The sequence below is a fragment of the Gopherus flavomarginatus genome, chromosome 2 (genome assembly GCF_025201925.1).
Source record: "Gopherus flavomarginatus isolate rGopFla2 chromosome 2, rGopFla2.mat.asm, whole genome shotgun sequence".
Lineage (NCBI taxonomy): Eukaryota > Metazoa > Chordata > Testudines > Testudinidae > Gopherus > Gopherus flavomarginatus.
In genome coordinates this window covers 216083740-216093557 of record NC_066618.1, presented here as the reverse complement: position 1 = coordinate 216093557, position 9818 = coordinate 216083740, and the positions used below count along the sequence as shown (strand labels likewise).

General features: G+C 43.4%; 1 long non-coding RNA gene across 4 annotated transcripts in view; it reads right to left on the bottom strand.

The window, feature by feature from the left end:
- Positions 1 to 384: 384 nt before the first annotated feature.
- Positions 385 to 9818, bottom strand: part of LOC127044429 (uncharacterized) — a 41352-nt gene continuing 31918 nt past the window's right edge. The window contains exons 5-6 of one of the 4 annotated variants that reach the window (XR_007772488.1): positions 6757 to 8460; positions 385 to 1588 (exon numbers count right to left, since the gene is read on the bottom strand). This is a non-coding gene — a long non-coding RNA (uncharacterized LOC127044429). Of the gene's footprint in view, positions 1589 to 4176; positions 8461 to 9818 lie in introns of those variants that run through there. The other 3 variants (XR_007772491.1, XR_007772490.1, XR_007772489.1) reach the window with 3 other exon arrangements.

Here is a 9818-nt window from a genome sequence, read left to right as displayed (position 1 = left end):
TTCCGAGTTGGGGCATTGCCTGAGAAGCATCTTGGGTCTATAAACTAAGGAACTAGTCCTTTTGCCTTTGATTCCTTCTGCATTCAGAGAAGCAGGAGTTTGTACGTTCCTTGTAATGCCAGACTTTAACATCCCTGGGGCCTTGAATTCTGACTAGCTGCTCAGGTCAGAGGGGGTAATAAAATATACCCCTACATATGATGCTCTTAGTCCAAATATCCTGGCTACTTGGATCAAAGTGGAACATTGCAAACTGGGACCTGCAGTCTCCTCAGGCCCCATCTCTATTTTAAGAATTATGGGGAGCCTAGAGCTGGTTAGGGGAAATAAATTCCCATGACAACAACTGATACAAAACAAAATTGTTTTAGCCAAAGACTCTCTACCAATTTTTTTGTTTGAGGGTGAGGGTTGAAATGTCCACACACAAAAAAAACCCAACCAACCCACGGCAAGTTTTTGAATGTTCACATGGAAAATTTTGCCCAGCTAAAATTTACGTTTTTTGATCAACTAAAAAATGTTTAATCAGAAATGGACACTAAAAATTGCAACCAGCTGTAGGGCAGTCATGGGCTTCCTCTGTAGGACACATTTACTCTATCTGGTTTAAAATACAGCATACCCTTATCATTCCTCAGGCTTTGCTGTCTTCCTGTGGCCATATACAGTCATTCATTAAAGCTATGATACACCTCTACCCCGATATAACTCTGTCCTCGAGAGCCAAAAAATCTTACCGCGTTATAGGTGAAACCGCATTATATTGAATTTGTTTTGATCCGCCAGAGTGTGCAGAACCCCTCCTGTCCCCCAGAGCACTGCTTTACCACCTTATATCCGAATGCATGTTATATTGGGTCATGTTATATTGAGGTAGAGGTGTATGTATATATTTAACAGTTAGTTGCACTTTGTTTCAGTTTCACCCTCTTCATTACATTTTATTTTACCGGCTTGATAATTAATAATGCACTTTAATTTCTTCCCAATTTTCATAAAACATTTCAGCAACAATTAGCACCACTGGCAATGTGCATGAAATTTTTTAAAACGGTTGGTAAATTTAAACAAATTCTCATAAAACACACTATGCTTTATAAAAAAACAACATATTACTGATGTCTTCGTTTAAAGTTTTTCAGTACAACAGACATTTCATCCACTTCCCATACCTTTGATTCCTCTTCCAAGAAGTCTAACTTCTCCTTTTATTCAGCAAAGACAACCATTGGGCAGGGGAGAAGATACTGGGACACCATCTCCTTCTGCTGCAGAGCAAGATTAAATTCTTAGGGACCTGGAGGGAGCAGGATTTTTAGCTGGCTGAAATTATGGCAAAAGACAGCAGACTGTCTGCTATCATAGTAGTGATGGGGCTAATCATTCAGAGGTGGGTGTCAAAATGAAATGTGTGACATGATCCCCAGCGAACAACAGGCTAACCTCATTCTTCCTCAGTGATTAGGGAAAGGACTAAACATGGTTTGCCAAGAGACAAGTTTAAAGTTGCAGTCCTTTGTCCTGAGTGTATAACCCTGAATTCCCAATTCACTTCTGTCTTTTGCTGATTTAGACGGCAGACTCTCTACAAGAAAAAGAAAATGGGGAAAGATGAGGTTCCATGCCATTGTACTTAAGGAATAAGTAGCATACTTGTGCTGTAATTAGGAAGACAAAGAGAACCACGCAGCCAGAGCATTTCACTTAAAGATAGATCACTCATGAAGTCAGGAGACTTGGTTTCCATTCCCTGCTGCATAAGACATTGGACAAGTCATGTAGACACTGTCTGCCTCAGCTTCCCCAGGAAATGGGGACTAATAATGCTTTTCTACCTTTGTGAAGTACCAAAATCTATTAATTAAAAGCACTTCATAAGTGCTAAATTACATGGCAAAATTCATTTATCTCACTGTAAAGGAACAGTATCTCAGTCAGTGGCAAGGACAAACCTTTTCAAAGCTCAGCATAAGAATACCAACACTCTGCCTGGCTAATCCTGTTCTTTTCCACACAAACTAAAGTCACAATCACTTACAGTACAGTCAGTTGATAATGGCCATAAAGGAGTTGCTATTTTTCTGGCCATAGCAGGTGGCCACAAAATGCAATGTAATTAATATGGACAAATTCTGAGTCCTTGTCTACATAATTTTCCTTAAATCTCTCACTTTTGCACTTCCAGAAGTGGGAGTGTTAATGTAGACAGGCTCTAAGCATTTTAACCACCAAGTCATCTAATCTTATCTCAATTAAAAAGTGACTAGGATCCCAGTTTAGCAGGACGTTTAAGCATATGCTTAGTGCCACTGACATTTTTAAAGTTACACAGATAATTCGGGCCTAAAACACCAGCCTGTCTACACAAGTGTTCCCACCTTTGCCATTCCAGTGCAATAGTGGGAGATTGTACAAAAAATGCTAGTGAAGACAAGATCACAGGGACCATTAAGGCAGGCAACCATGGCTCATGAGACTCTTAGAATGGTTTTCTCTCTATTCACTTTGAAACTCTACCTCTAGAGAGCTATTCATCTTAGCTATGCCTCCTGAAAACCCATCTCTCTCTCTCTCACACACACACACACACGCAAACAAGATGGCAGCTGCAGCTGTGCTCTTTAGATAGGCAACAGAAAATGATGCAAAGTGGGCCAGATTGAGGGGAAGAATAATGAATTCGTAGATCCTATTCTGGAGTAGACTTGGGAGTTTGGGCTCCCACCTAAGGCAAGCACATCTTTAGAATCCAAAAATTGGGATCCTCTCACAGGCCGAGTGGATTTTATAACCATTTACTAGGCTGATCTATATTATATGCTGAGGAGAAAAATCTTAATGAAGTGTGAAGGCTGAAATTTTAAGTCACAAGACAGACAAAAAGTCAGAGCTAAGGATCCTCTAACAATCTAGTGCAATGCAACAGGGTCAGTTGCCTCCTAGCACCTCCTCATAGCCAGGAGTGGTTCTGCCATACCCTGCATCAGCTACCCTTTTCTTCAGGGCTCCATAAATAAACTCTGCCAGTCCAGAGTCTATAGAACATTCCCTTTGGGGCCTAATTTATTTATAACCAATTCTACACACTCAATCCCGGGGCTTCTCCCTGGAGAGAAGCCTCCTCTCCCGTGCATCACTGCCAGGCCTTCCTGCCTGTGGTCTTCCCTTGCTTTTGGTAGGCGACTCCCAGTCCTCCATGGCTAAAGTCTTTTCCCTCTGCCATCTCAACCTCAGTCCTGGGGTTCTCCCAGGAGATAATCTAATTCAAGTTCCAGCTTCACTCTGGTTCTTCCCTGCTTTTGGCAGGCCTAGACCTCCCAGACCTACCTGGTGGGAAATTTTTTGTCCCTGAAGTCTGAGACTCTCATGAAACTTTCTATGCACCGCAGCCTGGAGGAGCCTACTAACTCTCGGCAGCTTCATTCTGCTACAACTTCTTCTTCCTGGTTCCTGTTCCTCCCTGGCTCTTTACAGAGACCAGCTGCCCTCTCCAGAGTCTATTAATGAGGTTCAAGTGGCCTGAACCAGTTCCCTCTTGGGACCCAGTCCACCCGATGCCATATATATACACAATAGCACATACACCAGCTTTCTCTATATAAATAGCTTTTTGTAAATTACTTTATTCCCTGTGCTGCCATACAAGTTCTCTGTGCACAACGTATTTCAGTAGAGTTAAAAGTTATGTACCTATTAAATGCTTTCAAATATTAGGCAATAGGGTTTTGTTACATTTTCATACAACACATGTGCATCTATGCTTATACATGAAAAAGTGCAGTTCCTTAAATTAAAGAGAAGCATGGTCTAGTGATCCAGTCAGGGGACTGGCATCCAGGAACTCAGTTCTTCTCTGTATCTGTTTCCTCATCTCTAAAAGTGATAGTAATTTGTACCTATATAACTCACAGGGGTAAAGTCAGGATCTATTAGTTTGTGTTCCTGAAGTGCTTTGAAGATGTAAGATCAGTGGCCAGGTACAGCAAGGTATTTAAGCATGTACTTAAAGTGCCTGAAGACTGCTATTGCCATGTGCTCAAAGTTAAGTATGTGCATAAGGGCTTTTCTGGATCAGGGCCTATATAAATGCTAAATAATATCTGATAAACAATGGCTTAGTTGCTATGAAATTATCTGTTAAAGTAATGATAAACTTTGAGTAATCCAAGCATACACAATAATCTTAATTTTTTAATGTTTTAACATAAGCAATTGAAGTCTCAATCTTGACATTACATTAATGCAAGTTTTAATAGATAAGAGTATTAGATTTCATACATACCAGGTGTGGTTATTTGGATATGCATTTATGAAAAATGCTCCTACAAATGCCCTAAGACACATACCTTAGTGCAGGGATCGGCAACCTTTCAGCAGTGGTGTGCCGAGTCTTCATGTATACACCCTAATTTAAGGCTTCGCATGCCAGTAATACATTTTAACGTTTTTTAGAAGGTCTCTCTATAAGTCTATAATATATAACCAAACTACTGTTATATGTAAATAAACAAGGTTTTCAAAATGTTTCAGAAGCTTTATTTAAAATTAAATTAAAATGCAGCTCTTATCAGTTTAGTGTGATCCTTGCCCTTGCTTTTCCTTGCTGAGTTTTCCAATGTCTGGCACATATTTGGATACTTTAAGCTGCACACAGGCTTCTGAGTGATCACTTGTTAACCCGCTGGAACCCCAGATCAGCAGCTGAGGTGAGTGGAGCTGGCGACTGGTAGAGATGAGCAGGGCCGGAGGCCTAGACCCTGTCTGGCAGGGGGCCTGCGTTGGAACTCCAGCCAGAAGCAAGGTGAGTGGGGCTGCGGTGGGGACCCCGGTTGGCAAGGGGCCAGCAGCCAGAACCCCAGAGCAGCGACTGAGTGGCTCAGCCCGCTGCCGCCGCTCTGGGGTTTCGGCTGCTGGCTCCTGCCAGACGGGGTCTCAGCCTGCTGCCAGCCTGGGGTTCCTTCACTCAGGCCAGCAACAGGTCCTGACTGGGACTTGGGAGTGTGGGATGCCGGCTGGCAAGGAGCCAGCAGCCAGAACCCCAGAGCAGCGACTGAGCCGCTCAGCCCGACCCAGCTCTGGGGGTTTCGGCCGCCAGCTCCTGCCAGCCAGGGTCTGAGCCTGCTGCCAGCCTGAGGTTCCTTCCCCCAGGTCAGCAGCAGGTGCTGAGTGGGACCGGCGGTGGGACCCCGCTGGCAGGGGGCCAGCAGCGGGAACCCCAGAGCGGCGGCAGGCTCAGAGGCTTAGCCCGCCCCGTGTGCCATCAAAAATTGGCTCACATGCCACCTTTGGCACATGTACCGTAGGTTTCCGACCCCTGCCTTAGTGCATGTTGCTGAATTTTTGATGAGTTATGTACAGTGCATACTCTTAACATACATATATATACACACACCTCATTCAAGATTACACAAAAAGTTTTATAAGTAGTTTTCATAGCTATCATGCAAAAGGAAATCTAAACCATTTTTTAGGTGGAAAAAAATCTCCTTGTGTGAAATCCTGACTCCACCGATGTCAATGGCCAGCTACCATTGACTTCAAGGAAGCCAGCATTTCACTGTTTGCTTTGAGATGGTTTTTAAATAACTAAAAGTAGTATAAAACACTATAAAATGTTTTGTTTCTGTGCTTAATTTAAGCATGCAACTTTTCAGACAAAAAATTGAGATATTTATAAGGGAATGAAAATAGGGGAGTTCAAATGGAAGTATTACCTCAACTGTAGCTATAGACAAGGGTCTATGTACTCCACAGCAAACTTAACCCACATTCTATCGGAAAGTCCCTAGATTCTGTGGCAGTCTGGTAAAAATTGTCACAGTTCTATGGCAGTTTCAGATAAGTTTTTTAAATGGCAGTTTTAACTGGATTAGAGATGAATATGAGAAATATACCCAATACAGTAGTTTATTTTTATACTAATTTAGTTTATTTTATGCTGTCCCACATTGTCAGTAGGCCACAAATTGTGATCTTTGGGTTTCAGAATTATCAAATTCATGGGGGAGTTCACACGTCTCTGAATTATTGTTTCATGCTGTCTGTAAACTCAGGAAGGCACCACTGTATTGGTTTGTACTCAGGTCACCATTTGGAGGAATCTTCAGAACTATAAGGGCTAGAAATGACATTTTGATCACATTCCTGTGGCGAACAATGGATTTTGCAGCAAGTTCCACAGTACTGAGGAATATTTTAGCATTTCTGCAGCTTAGCATTTGTCTCAGGAAGTAGCAAACACAAGCCTTCTCGGAAAGATCAACATTTACTAATAGAGTGGGGCACTTCAGGCAAAGATGGCTGATAGCAGCCTGGAATATGCCACAGAATTGTACCATGTTTTAACATGGTTGTGAACAATTATGTTCAGCATCATGTCACCTAAAATGATTAAACAGTGGCCTAAGCTAGGTTTAATGAAAATTAGCTCACATGACGCTGAATGTAATTTGTCCTCTACCTTTGCAAGGTCCCAGAGCTCAGGCTCCAGCCCAAGCCCAAATATCTACACAGCAATTTTTCAGCCCCAGAGCCTGAGAATCACAAGCCCAAGTCAGCTGACCCAGGCCAGCTGTGTCATAGGGATTTTTATCCCCATGTGGACATATCCTGAGTGTCTTCCAGGGTAAACAAGACTTGAAGGACAAGCAGAAAAGCACCCTCTTTTAATTTAAAGTTAAAAACTTTCAGAACTTCTTCACAAAGAAATAGAGTGCATAAGCCTAATTTTCCCTTTAAGCATTTCATACTTACACAGCAATTTGGTGGCCCATTCAGAATTGCAGTGAGAGCAAAGAACTTGCAAAATTCCTGTCATGCTGCAAACCATTTGCTCTCAGGTTCTTTTTTTGGGCAGTCTCTTGCTGTTCTTCCTCAGTCCCTCTTCCTCACTAGACTCTTCTCACTTCTTCATTTGCAACAATTCTTCCCATAAGCCTCTTCAGCCAGTTGGCCTGTCCATTGGCAGCTATGACTACAGATCATGCCAAAGCTGCCTCTCAAATTCCCCCTCTACTCAGGCTGTCACTTCAACTCCTCCTTTTCCAGACACCCTGATTCTCCTGTCACTGTTCCAGCTCTCCCTTCTCAGACTGCTGCTCCCCACCAGCCTCTTTCTTCAAGACGGTGTCTCAGCTCCAATAGCCACCTGATTTTCCTCTGAAAAAATAAACTAGTACTAAAGGAATTAGCAAGGCTCCCTCCACCCACAAGATCATTATTTTTGTAACTGGAGACTTTCTTTAATCCAAAAACCCAATAATTCTCCCTAAAGCCCCCCATCATGGCATAACCACTTTGCAGCAAAAATAGCAGAGCACCCGAGTGAGGTATCTTTTAATTACTTTTACAAAGCAACTAGTTACAAAGAAGACTAGATAAACAATAGGTTGAGTAATCTGTTTGAATAAACTGGTTTAGAGACAAGCATACAAAATCAAATAGAAATCTGTGGCTTCCCTCTCAATACATTAAAAGTAGTTTGATCCAATAAGATATCTAAGGAATGGAGGGCAAAGAGCATTGTAAATGTAGCAAGTATCTTTGGAATTTTGGACTCTACTCCTTTGAAAAAGCTATAAACAAATTTCACACCAGATTCCCCTTTCGCCCTCATTTACAACTCCGGTGTCTCTTGGAATTGGGTACATAGGAACAAAATCATGTTTTACTTATCTCTGAGAAGATATCAGAGAATTACTAGAAGACTTAAGTATCAGAGAGGTAGTCGTATTAGTATGGATCTGTAAAAAGCAATGAGTCCTGTGGCACCTTAAAGACTAACAGATGTATTGGAGCATAAGCTTTCGTGGGTGAATACCCTCTTCATCAGACGCATTCACCCATGAAAGCTTATGCTCCAATACATCTGTTAGTCTTTAAGGTGCCACAGGACTCATTGCTTTTTATAGGAGACTTAATTTGGCTACATACAGAGATCAGAGGAGTAGTCGTGTTAGTCTGGATCTGTAAAAAGCAACAAGGGAGGATGAGGCTCTCTTCTAGCAGTTGAGGTATGGCTAGCCAACTACAAAAGCAGTTTCCCCTCTCTTGGTGTTCACAACTCAACTGCTAGAAGAGGGCCTCATCCTCCCTGACTGAACTAACCTCGTTATCTCCAGACTGATTCTGGCCTGCATATTTATACCTGCCTCTGGAAATGTCCATTACATGCGTCTGATGAAGTGGGTATTCACCCACGAAAGCTTATGCTCTAATACATCTGTTAGTCTATAAGGTGCCACGGGACTCTTTGTTGCTTTTTACATACAAAGAAACATTGTAGGAAGAATAGCTACTGGCACACCTACCCCACTTTGCCGGGTCCTAGAGTCCAAGTCCAAACATCTGTTCTGCAATTAAACAGTCCCTTAGCCTGAGCCCCACAAGTTCAAGTCAGCTGGCACAGATCAGCCACAGGTTTTTAATTGCAGTGTGATCATACCCACTGTGTCACAGCTAAAAAGAAGGAATAGATTGTTTAGCATAAGTAGTTAACACACATTTTGACACACATTCAACATGAAGTGCCCCATGAAGATTCATGTTTTTAAATCTTACAAAATCAGTTCAGTCCTCTTGCCAATGTATGGCCCTGTATAAGTGAGAGATTACGAGTTACCATTACTGTCTGAATATGCACATGCTTAAATAATAATTTTTTTTTTTTTGGTATTTTGACAACTGACACATTAATTTTAAATTCCAACTTTGCCTGGGTCTCTGTTCTCACTGAAAGGGAGGCACTTTAGGTCTGTCTGAAAAACTGTGGTTCACAAAGTGACTGAATGAAAATGAGACATTGGCCATGAAAGCGAGAAGGTGGAAGCCTTGGCCTTGAATGGACTTATTCTGCAAGAGCAGTGATTCACAAACTATTGCCTGCAGAGAGCTGGCTCAGCATGTGTGGTGCTGTATGATTGAATATGACCATTTTTATCATTGTTTCTACAACTGTTATGCAATTGCAACTAATCTTGTACAAAGTATATCACAAGGTGTCAATGGAAAAGTTACGATTTGCTAACTGTGATCATCCTGTTTATATGCATGTATCATCTTTGTTTCTGACGTTATGAATATTGGCTATTTACAGGTATCTTATACATGTGTTGTATTCCTGGGTCACAGCAGATAGGTGCAAGACAGCTATGTATTGATGGCCCATCAAGGACACTAAACTTTCACAATGGGCCATAGAATAAACTCATCCTGCCCAGATCACTCTTCCTGGGCACACCTCAGTCTCTGAGGGGCCAATGGCCACTCCCTGTGAGTTATCAAAGCATGGATGGACATGTGACATGCAGGGGAGCCCTTGCTGCACCATCGCTCCCACCTGGTAGTGAGCCAAAGCGCTTTGGAAGCATGGCCTTGAGCCCACCCTGCAACAAGCCTGATTCCCCCACCCCCATCACCAACTAGAGGGCGGCAGGACCCTCCTGCATGCAGATCTCCCCACCCCCACCCCACCGCCACATCTCTGCCTCTCTAGCCCCCTACCCGGGTGTGGCTCTTGCGCCTTGTCAAAGCTGTCTCGCCCTGGCCCCCCCGTGGTAATCTCCGCCCGAGCTCACGGGCCCGGCCTTGGACAATCGGAGGGGAGGGACAGGGGCGGAGCAGGCTGGGCAGCCGCGAGAAGAGGAAGCTCCGCTGCTGCTGGGGCTGCCCCGGAACGTTCCGCTGGCTGCGGCAGATTCGGCACCGTCTGGATCCTGGGGAAGCAGCAGGAACGGAGTCAGCTGCCGGGCTCCTTCCCCCCGTGCTTCCCTAGGGTGTATGCGCCGGTCCCCAGCCCTGCATCGCCGGGCGCTTCC